Source organism: Littorina saxatilis, linkage group LG2, assembly GCF_037325665.1.
Source record: "Littorina saxatilis isolate snail1 linkage group LG2, US_GU_Lsax_2.0, whole genome shotgun sequence".
Classification (NCBI taxonomy): Eukaryota; Metazoa; Mollusca; class Gastropoda; order Littorinimorpha; family Littorinidae; genus Littorina; species Littorina saxatilis.
In genome coordinates this window covers 92,163,008-92,174,803 of record NC_090246.1, presented here as the reverse complement: position 1 = coordinate 92,174,803, position 11,796 = coordinate 92,163,008, and the positions used below count along the sequence as shown (strand labels likewise).

The 11,796-nt window shown below is 38.7% G+C and overlaps 1 protein-coding gene and 1 long non-coding RNA gene across 3 annotated transcripts in view; one reads left to right on the top strand and one right to left on the bottom strand.

Annotated features, from left to right (window-relative positions):
• Nucleotides 1-11,796, top strand: part of LOC138960173 (high-affinity choline transporter 1-like) — a 42,811-nt gene that overhangs the window by 5,377 nt on the left and 25,638 nt on the right. The gene's annotated exons all lie outside the window — the stretch shown is intronic.
• LOC138960151 (uncharacterized) lies at nt 4,191-10,722 on the bottom strand. 2 transcript variants are annotated; one of them, XR_011453902.1, is made up of 5 exons: nt 10,390-10,722; nt 9,433-9,575; nt 8,399-8,628; nt 7,320-7,484; nt 4,191-5,999 (listed from the first exon to the last, which is right to left on the bottom strand). It is a non-coding gene; the product is annotated as an uncharacterized lncRNA (long non-coding RNA). The 2 variants fall into 2 exon arrangements; XR_011453901.1 differs by lacking the exon at nt 10,390-10,722 and having other exon boundaries at nt 9,433-10,291.

Genomic DNA, 11,796 nt, shown 5'->3' with positions numbered 1-11,796 from the left:
GCCAAAACGCGTGGCTGATGAGGCTCAGCGTAGTAGGTCGTAGCAGCGTTGACGTAGCCGCCGACGTTGGCTGTAGTCGTTGACACCCCAGTCCAAGTCGACTGGGTAAACGGAGGTCGTGGCGCAGACTGTGTCCTTGTCAGTTGCCTCTCTCTAATGGCTGGTATTCCGCCATAGCTTGGATTTAGAGAGGCTGTGGTGTAAGCAGCCTCAGTGAAGTGATGCTGCACTCCAGTCGCAGTCTGCGTTGGTTGACGACGGACGATCTCTGGAAGCACCTTCTTTGTTGTCGTGGTGATGTTCGAAAAGGGCACGAACGTACCGTCCCTGGCGCTGAGGCCAGGATTCTGGTCGCGGCTGTGGTCATCGGTCTTCTCGGTGGCCGCCGTCGTCCCATCAGTGGCACGCACCTCTTGTTGGTTAGAGCTCCTGTCAACCTGCAATACCTGTCTGCTTTTACCTTGTTTGACTAAGGGGCTTAAGGGAAGTTTCTTTTCAGTTGTAGACAACTGATCAACGGTACTTTGAACCCAGTCAGCAGTGCTTCTTTGTTTTCGCGACAGATCTGGAGTAGGGTCTTCCATCTCATATTCTGAGAATATTGTCATCGATGACTCAGAGCTCCTGCTATTAGCCACCAAAGCATTCATGGCGTCATTGTTTGCTGCTTGAATCACAAGCAGTTTCCTTTCCTCGAAGAAACTTTGTCGTTCGGCCTTTCTTTTGCTGTCCACGAGTTTTTGTCGAATTCTTTCTATTCTCCTTTTATCCTCTTCTTGAGCCTCGGCTTCTTCGAATTCTCGTCTCCTTTTCTCTTTCCTCCTTTCGGATTCTCTATGTTCTTGCTCTTCTTGGAGGGCCCTCAAGCTGGCTTCGGCTTCCTCTTCCTCCCTTTCAAGTTGCGCTTCCGTTTTGAGCTGCAGAACTTGCATTTCCATCTTCACCTTGATAGATTCTTGTTCTGTTCGCTGGATTCGCGAATGAGTTGAATGTGAGATGTCACTGCCTCCCTTTCTTCTTCCACTTTTTGTCGAAGGTCTTCCAAATCCAAGACGTCCGGACGGAGGATTATTTCTGGCAATCTCGACGACCAGCTGGCTGACTAATGTAGCGGCTTGAGTCTCTATCTCCTCCAAGGCTTCGACAGTACGTGGGTCTGAGCGCAGCTCCTCTATTCTTGCTTGTAGAGTTCTGATTTCGGACATCTTCTTCACTAGCTTTGTTTGGACTTGCCTAAGGAAGACGACATCGTCGTGCTTGTCGTTGAGGACTGATACGGTGCTCTGGATTAGACGTTTGATGCTCTTGATCGCTTGATTGAAGTTGTCAATCCTCGTTCGCAATACGTCCTTAAAACCCTTCTCTGTCATCGCCCTTGATCTTCCAGAACGTCGTAAAAGGTCCTCGGGTCGATGGTGAGGTTGTTCCTTCAGAGAACTAGGTGGCCGCACGTTCGGATTTCTCCTTCTGGAAGTTGCTGGGCCCGCCGAAGCATGCTGATCGAGCTGAGCAGAAGGGTCGATGTAAGCACTGACGGACGGATTGTTCCAATTCTCTGCAAAAGTCCTCTGAACAAGGTCGACCATTACGTCAGAGACATCGACAAAGTAGACATTCTTCAAGCTAGTTTGGCCTCCATGCTGTTCATCAAAAGCTTGAACGGCGATTAAGTAGCTATCTGCGCAGATGTTTTGCGGGACTGCGAAGTTGGCCGAACTGATTGATGGGATGGCGATAGAAGAGAGTCCGAGAGTAGTGGCCTTGTTCAGACAATTGAAGACAGTGTCTATCAGATGTTGCTGACACAGAGCCTTGTCTTCATAGTCGCTCCATCTCGGTCCCACGGCATGCAGAACCTTCCGGCACTGCAGGAGTCCTCCTGTGGTCTCCACGACCTGGGTCACCTGAAGGGCGCCGTGACGTTGAATGTACTTGTCTCCTTCCTCTCTCAAAGTGTTCCCTGCGGCATCAGAAATTGCAGCAGCGACGCCTCTTCCATGAGCTAGGTTTTTGTTGGCTGCGTTGACTACTGCGTCCACTTGAAATCTAGTGATGTCCTTCTTGCAGATGGAAACTCTGATGCCAGATTTAGTGACGAAATCTTCTGTACTATTTCTCAGAGTTTCCTCTCTATTGTCGTCTCTCCCTAAGTGTGTTTCAGAGCTATCCGTATTTGCAGCAGTTGCTTCCATATTGTCGGTTTCTCCGTGAGTTATGAGAACAAAACAAAAGTTGTTTCTTCAAGGATGACGACACCGTTGACGTGATAGTAGCGCTCAAGATGAAAGGAATACGGTTACGATATTCACAGAAAGCATCAGAAAGCTTATGTAAGTGAATAGTTTGCTGGTTAAAGAGTGTGTCCTGTTTGACCGACTAAATGGAGGAACGTAGTTTTTAAAATAAGTGCTGGCTGCAATATTCATATACTTGCTGTGAAGTCAAAAAGGCTCCAAAATTTCATTTAGCCAGACACCTTTAGCTAAAATATTAAAACAAAGTTTCTTGTTCAACGATGATGACGTTTCTTGCTTCAACAACAAAGGTTCTTCTACTGGTATCACCTAAGTTTCATACTGTCACGAGCAGAAGTTTTTACTATAAATGCGGGCCGACAGTGTGGTCGTGTGCGTGAGTAGGAAAACTGACTTGGTGAAGAGTAAGAATGACTCATGCTAGAAAACCAGAAAAAACTCAGGTCAGGGTTGTACATAGGTTTCAGTACACACGAGATTATTCATACCTTGAGTTTACTATAAACGACAACGTTCAAGTTTCAAACTAATGAAGTAGATTCCTTTCACTTTCAAACAAATACCATAAACCTAAGAGTTTCAAGGGGCTCTAACTAGTGACGGAATTTTGAGTTAAGGGAATTCAAACAAGGTAAAAACTGACAGAAGAAACAAAAAAAAACCACAGATTAGTCAATACATTCATAGAGTCAATGCAATGTCATCACAAAACTAACAACTGTTAACTTATAAATACGTTGTTGACTCACTAGGACTATAGACTAGAGTCTTAAAGACAAAAGAGTCTGATAAATGAAGAAAAATATTGAAAAGATTAAAATACAAATATGAAAAATATTCTAAGTCCCAGACCGAAGCAAAAGACCAAAAAAGTTATAAAAAAGAAAATGTAGTCAGAGTCCATCAACGGAGCAAAACACCCAAAAAGTTATAAATAAAATTAATCTGTCCAAGTCCAATAAAGGCTGAAAACACCAGAATAGTTATAGATTAGCCCAAGTCCAGTAATGAATAGAAGCATCAAAATTCTTATAAACAAACAGCAGACATCTTGTATTAAGGGACATAACGTCATTATACCTCACTAGAGTTATCCTCCCCAATCTCAAAAACGTTGATTCATTTATACAAAAGAGGCTTCAATACAATAAAATTCCACAAAGAAAAACGTTCCTAACAGCAGGCAAAAACAATTTGAGTTTGAGAAATAAAAAATGTTTCCAGAATTGTGAAAGCTCAACAATGGCCGACAATGTGAAGGTCACAAAGTCACATAAAACTAGCTTTACCAGCCTCTCCAAGAAACAGCTCACATTTTCAAATTCAACAGATAATTCCATGTTTGACCTATCCATACAAAACTTAGCAATAAAGACAATACAATGAAAGCAAGACAAACCTTATGGCTCCACAGTAGGCTCACCACGATCACACCATTGGCATTAGGCATTTTAGAAAAGGTTAGAACTCACGTTTAAAACATATTTCCCTTCAACAAAATCTCCAGCTACAACAAAAACAGTCCTCTCCGGTCAAACAGGAAAACAACACTAACAGGTGAGTACACAAAATTCCCAGAAGCCCTTGGGGCAAAACACAAAGCTATGACGATTTTCACAAGAACAATCTAGAAAGGTGTCAACACAAAAAGACAGGCACAAGGAAACAAAAGAAAAGACACAGAAAAAATAGAGGATTTACAGAACAAAAACCACACACAATTCCACCAAATTGCATAGCATCTCGAGTTACCACACAACAAGGTAAAATTAAATGCAGTTAGAACTTCTAGAAAAATAAAGACATTATAGCTAAATATAACAACAACAAAAAATGAAAAATAAAAAATCGATAGGAAAATTACAAAAATCCCCCAAACGCAAAATGCAACAAACCACCCAAAACGAAAAATAAGGCGCAGAACTATGGCATTTACATTGACATTAAACATACATATGTGCCCCACACACATTTCGGAAAAGGCAGCTGAACGAAATTCAGATGTGGATGGAGCACAAAATAATTAGATGGGGCGGCGTGAAAGCATACTGGGACAAGGAACAAGCAAGAGAAAGAGGATAAGAAGATAAAAGGAAGAACAAACCGAAGAATAAGAAAGAAAAAAACAAAATAAGAGAAGGAGAGAGAAAAAAAAAAGGAAAAAAAAAAAAAAGGAAAAAAAAGGGAGACAATCATATGAATGTGTACCATTTAAATAAAAGAAATTAAAAAAAATACTTTTAAAAAGGAGACATTTCAGGTTTTAATTTGAAGTGTGTTAACATATTCACATATACCAGTAACTTTGCATGGAAAAAAAAAGTTCACAATGATTTGAAGCAAATTCAAATGCCAGAGAAAAAACAGAACAAAACCCTGATGTCATCATTGATAATCAGTGGTACGTTCAGTGAAGAAAAAACAATTGACACAACCTAGACATGGGCAGCAGTGAGTTATCAAGTTTCACTACACAAAAGTAACAACTACAATAATGAAACAAAAGGTAAAATGCCAGCTAATAGTCAAAATTCAGAACAATGATATCAAAAAGAAACACTTATTCAATGCCCCTTCTCCACTGATATGTATAAGCACACCAACATGACATAAACTCATAAATTTAAAAAAAACCATGACATAAAACTCATAAATTAAAAAAAACTTATCAGACTGCGTAAAACATAGGTTTGCCATCTCAAAATGGATGTAAAACACGCAGCTTACTCACAAAATGATAGACAAGTCTCCAGCGGCCAGCTGCTCAGCAAACAAAATAAGGTGGCGAGGATCAATATAATTGAAATGCATTTTTTTTGCTGTTTCGGAGAGAACTTTGCTTCATTTACCTTACACTGCCTGCATTCAAGGGCTAAATTTTTATCAGGTGCACCAAGACTTACATCTATAGAAATCCAATCATAACGGTTTTAACAGCAAAAAAAAAAAAAGTATATTTGTAGTCTCGCTTCTAAATTCTCAACTCAACTCCAAAAAATAATAAAGAACAACAAAAACCCGCATCATGCATTGTCTCCTTCAAGCTGCCTAGGTTGTTTGCGTTCGACTCCCATAAATGACAAGGAATTGTTAAAACCTTTTCTTTCTATTTGTTCACTTTTTGTTTTCTTCTTTTCTGAACTCTTTATACTTGTATTTTATTCATTTTAATTTAGCCTGAAGGTTTGAGTCGTGTATTAAAAATCGAATATAGTGTGTAAGTGCCCTTGAACAGCTTTTCCAGAATCATGTATTCTATATTTTTAGTATGGGATACCCACAAGAAAAGTTCAAATGCATCCATGCGTCTCCACTGATAGTAATGGTAGTTGAGCACTTCCAGTTTAGTCTTCTGTCGTTCTGACACAACCTAAAAGGGTACATCATGTCTGAACATCATCTGTAGAAGAGTGTGAAGTTTAAAGCTTAGCTTAAATAATGTCCAACAAAACCCCAGACTCTTCTGTACATTACCCATCAGCCACACAGACCTGAACTGTGAAATACAATTACTCACTAGCAATTTCTCAGGCGAGTCAAATCTTACATTCATCAAATTTTTGCAACTAGCATTGTAAATAAGCCTACAGAGATTACAAAGTTCAATTACTGCAAACCAAATCATGAAGGCTCTTCCATGGCCTGTTGTCTCTTTCTTTTATCACAGGCTTCCAAAAACCAGTCTTGAACGGCCGTCTTCAAGGTCTTGACCTGTGGCACCCGTACAGCTTCACGGAACAGCCTCTGCATGACAAAACAAAAAATAACATGAACTTAGATCATCAAACAACTATCACTGATTTGAGAAAAGTCTCAAGTTTATTTCCTGACGCCTGTAAACTTGCTAAAAATCATACAGACACACAAACTTGCATACACACCATACGCTTTTACAACACACCAACTATACTTGAGTGAGGAAATTACAACACATTGTAATCCTTGTAGAAGAGAAGTAAAAAAAAAATACCTACCCTAATATTTGTTTTAACCCTTTCGCTGCCAATCAAAACTTGGGTATGTGCATTCCTGACTGCCAGGGAATATTGGAGTTTGGGGTGTAATAATTCACAAAAAAATCTAGCTTCAAACTGGCAGTAGGTAGGTAAGTAAAACCTATGTTGTTTTTAAAGGAAATTGAACCAAGAATCTGTTTTTAGTGTCTAATCATGGAAATGATAATTAGTTTGGCTTATAATGATGTTTAAATATGAACTTTTGAAAAATCAGCCCGGCGCATCTTCCGGTGCCTGTGGATCAAACACAGGTGGCTGTTTTGCTCGCTCCAAGAAAGGATTATAATCACTGTCATCTACCTGTTTCCAACGAATTGTCCGAAAGAAGATCTCCCCCTTCCCCTGTCAGTATCCATAATCATTTGCACCGCCTGTAGCGTCAGTCCGGCTTTGTTTTTCCCTACTAGGGCCCGGTCGACAGTCACCGTTAGCCATTTTGACGAGTCGAGATTTCTCTCCCATACCCTGTCGACAAGGCCGAAAATAGCCTTCAAACGCAAAACCGCGTCACCATTTATGTTTATTCATGAGAATGAGGTATCCTACCAAGCCATTGGCTGCTATTTGTGTGTCAGCAGTGACGTAGCATTTCTGGAAAATCCCGGAACGGAGAAGACGGGTTTACCCGTCCTAAGGCGCTGCGGCTGCACAAGCGCATGACTGGTATACCCGTCATAAGGCAGTCAAGTGGTTAAAGTTACCTTTACTATGACTTTTTCTTTGGGGGCCTTCGGAAATTCATAATACATGTACTGTGACGTGCAGACGCATATGTGACGACATCATACCGTTTGCTAACATCCTTATTTCGTATGTAGTCGAAAATCCATGACACTGACAAATGAGCTCAGGAACTTGGCTTCTAGCAATTTAATGTTAAGCGTAAAAGCTTTGACAACTATCATTCACATGTGAAACATGGCAAATTTAAAATTGATTCCAAAGAACAAAATTTGAGACAGAAATAACTTGTTGTTTTGTAGACATGGATTTTATCTTCTTCCTAAAAGGACCAGGATGATTTTACAAATTATGAAAAACAACTCACTGTCGATGGCTTTTAGTCGCAGCGTACACCATGGTCTCTTTCCCTGCCCTCCCCCAGAGCCCCCTGTCAGCAACCGTGTAGCCTATGGAACACCTTCGTCATCACAGCATCAGTAGTCGTCTTTAGTTCATGTCCACCAACCACACCGAGCTCATGGTCATGGATCTGAAACAAACAAAACAAGCCAACTGAATTCCAAAAATCAAATATTCAGACAGCTCTTCTTCACATACAAACAATTCAATCTGGAAGCATCATACCGTCACCTGGAACAAAAAATCAATAATCGCACTTGCTTTAAAAAAAAAAGTTTTCAGAAGAGCAAATGGTGATTGAGTGTAGCATTGTCATAAATTGTAATCACACACCTCAGGTGACCTGCATCAATCATTCAATACTATCTCACAAATCTTCATTTGGAAAGCACAAACATAGTTAGAAGAGAGCGTCAACCGTGATACTATTCAGTGTGGACAATTTTTTTCTGACCCATAATCCGATGCCTACACAAAGTGAGAATCAGAACTCACAAGAAGGCACGGTTGCATGTTTGTGATTATTTGCTTGAGTGTAGCACTTGCAATTTTGAACTTGAGGAAACAGCGTAGCAATTTCTGTTACATCCCTGAAAACCTAGCAGATGGCAGCTCTGGCCACAGAGCAATATTTGCATTGTTTCTCACAGATGCAATGATCACAGAAAACAAAGTGGTGCATGCATTTTCCGCACCCCACATGAGAAAAAGAGGCCCATCATTGTGCGTACCCATAAGCATAGTTTTATCATCAAAATGTGTTGGTTAAATTCACAAATGTGACCAATACGCATAAACCTTGCATGAATTCCCAGGATAATGGGAAACTGGTCATGACTGAGAACTGATGAACAGTTAAGATACACCCGTGAACCGTGATGACATCTGGCATCCTCCAAAAAGCACACACTCAAGGTAACATTTAAAGCCTAAAGAGCGTCTAACAATAACATGTCACTCTCACAAGATCTTGCTACAGTTATCTGGGGAAAATAGCACAGGCATGACTGGTCTGCTTCAACAATAGCATTCAAAGCCACCTACCAGTGATCACTCCTTCGACAGATCCATCATGTGCCTTCAACATCTTCCACACTCAACAGTAAAAAGATGACTCCATCGAACAGTAGCACAGGCTCTGGCTCCACCATGATTCTTTGGCGACCAATTACTAAATTAGTCGCATCAGGTCCATCTGCTCCTGTAGAACCTTCTCCAGCAGCAAGAACTGATGTTTATCTTGCCGCTCTGCTCTGCTCGTAGTCTTGTGTCCGCTGAATGGAAGAAAAGAAGAACAAAAAGTCATTTACATGAAGCAATACATATTTTAGACAATCTGTCGGCCTGAAAAGAAACCATCAGCACTAAAAAACAATCTGAGCAAATGTTCAAAGTAAACGTGACATCTCTATATTTTTGAATTCAGGAGAAGATGAGGAATATATATATTGCAATCAATTTTTAAAGGGGCATACAGAGTGGCATTTGATGGGGTAAAAAGATGTAGGGACTCAGCAGTTGGAGATGAAAATTTTTGTGTGTATTTACTTCAAGCAGATTTTTTTTATTTTTTATTTTTTAGACAGAAGAACAAACACACACTAAAAATCCTTGTTTAAAGTTGAACTGACCTTAACTTTTCCTCCAAACACTAGAACTTTTTGTATTCATTCAAAAATATTCATCAAAAAGGTTAAATTTTAAATTCAATTTTGCAGACTTTGGATGAAAAGTTATACTCTTCTCTGGCATCCCGCGGACACAGTTCACATTTTCTCATCAATGAGATGCCTGTGTTAATTAAAAACAAACATCAATAAAACTATTAAAATAAAATAAAAATTTAAATATAAAAATAAAATCGACCAACCGCCCCCACCCGATTTTTTTCCCCTTTGCTGGAAACAATACATTTGTTTCACTAAAACAGTAAAAGAGATCAGTTGAATTTGTTTGACACATCTGGTTATAACTAAAAGAATAAAACACAAAATAAGCCAAAGTCACAGAACAAAAAGACGCTGTCAGTGTCACTATCAATGACTCTGAATGAGACACTCATTGCTATCGAGCCATACCTGTTCATCTTCACCTTGCCGGGATGGAACGACAGTCTGCGTTACTGGCATCGGTGGCGGTGTTAAGGTCACTGTCCATCTCAGCTTTCTTCACCTTCAGTTCAAACAAGCAGTGAGCACCGTCATACTCAAGTCAAAGCTTTCTGAAAAAATAAATACTTGGAAGTTAAATAGGATCACATTGATTCCCAAACCTAACAGTAACAGTAACACGCAAACATCAAAACTGGAATATTAATTATTAAATATAAGCATCTCAATTTCACTAAATTAGTATATTTATTTTCTCTGTGATGTATTTTTTATTTTTATTTCAAAAAAATCTGTTTTTCAACTTTATCACTGCACACGCTGACACAGCCTCTGCCTGCCTCTCTAGTCTATGCATGCCTCGGGAACAAGGGTAATTTTTCTCTTTTCCGAGACTCAGACACAGAATATTCCACTATGACTATGAGTCTATGTCAGTATGCGGAACTGAAAGTTGAACATCTGTGGAAAAATAAAAAGATACAAATAAAAAAAAACCAGATATATGAAGAGCCTATTAGTATTACTACTAAAGCTCCTGACAACTGCTGCCGCAATGACTCGACCAGATTAGGAACCAACCAAAGTTCACCAAGAAACAGACAATGAGACATAAAATGATAAACGAAAATTCAGTTTTTATGGTGCCGTGAGCGACCCGCGAATCGGGATTCGGATGGTATTTTCACTCTTCCACAACTCCTTAAAAACAAACCACTGCATCAATCAACTTTATGTTTTTGGAAAAGTTAGTTCATTCATCCATCTTTCAGACAAAACAAACATGAATGAATAGAACAGTGTTCTTCTAGGCGAAAAAAAAATCGAAAGTGTGAGAAATTCTCTCTGCCATCAAACTCGGAAGCCGAAGCCGCGAGCTATCAAAAATTCAAATTCCCAAATCTTTCCTTCAGTTGATCAACTTACCTATTCTTGAAAGAAGTCAATCTTCATTTCAGAGAGAAGGATAAGATTACCTTGCATCCAATAAGCAAGTCAAAAATACAAGTCAATATGAAGAAAAAGCAAAAAAACGCCGATACAATGTGGATTTGACAGACTTCTTGCCAACAGGAAGTTGGAGATTGTAGGTCTGACAGACAAGGGAAATAACTTCAATAAATTGCTCTTTTCAGTCAAGGTAACTGTCTCCCCTGAAATTGAACTTTCATAGAGATTTTCTTCCAAAGCAAAATAAAATAAAATGAAAATATGCTGAGAACAAATTGTATGTAACCATTAACATCAGCCTTTATTTTGAGTAGATAATTAGTTTCAAAGTTACTTTAGTTTACATTTTTTTGTTTAATCTGAATTTTTTAAATGTTTTTATCGTTTTGTTATGTGTGTTCATATAGATTTCAGTTATCTTTTCTGTTCATATAATATTTTTATTATGCTTTGCCTAGATTTTTCCACGACATTATTTTGTGGAAAGCTGATTCCTACAACAATACCAAATCCCCATTACAATAATTATATTACATGCTAAAACAATTATAATGATAATACAAATTAAAATAATCATATTTATTTTAAGATAAAAATAATCAGGATAACAATTAAGCAAATAAATGTTAGTAATAACAAAATGATTAAATAAAAATTAAATGGGAAAACCATTACATAAAATAAAAATATTTTTATTAAACTTTTAAATGCATTTTTTTTTAACCGAAACTGTCTTAAGATAAACTGAAAAATAACGGATTGAAAGTTTTTATGCAATTTTTTTCTAAAAAAAAAAAAAAGGAAGTTTTTGAAGAAGAATAACTATTCATAACCAAAATTTAAAAGTAAATATTTTTTAATAACATTAAATATAATAAATTATTTCATGAAGTAAATGCATAAACCCACGGTATAAAATTAGGAAAAACAAAAATTGCAATCACCTTTTCATTGAATCCATGCGTGCTAAACACTGCGTGGTGAAGTCGTTTCGAATGCGACAATCTGCGTAAAAGTTGGCGAAAAGTAACGCGCGCGAAGCGAAGGTGTCACGAGGCCGTACGCATCCCCGCATGAAAAACGCAGAAATAACGCATGCGTCACGCAGAATCATGCTGGCTGGGTACTAGTCGAGGACTTGCGATGGGGCAATCCCGTCTAACCCGTGTAAACTTTACATTAGAACATGGTCGCCAGTGCTAGGGAGGTCCACAGAGAAAATCCAAAATGGCGGCCACAGCCGTGATTTTTTTAAACTTTTCTATGAAGATTTAAAAGGCTAAATAAATATTTTGAAAACGTCAAACAACTTGCAAGGGTTTCTCCAGTTGTTGTTATTTTGAATGATTGTTGGTATGTGAACGTGCTGTTTTTGGTTCATGA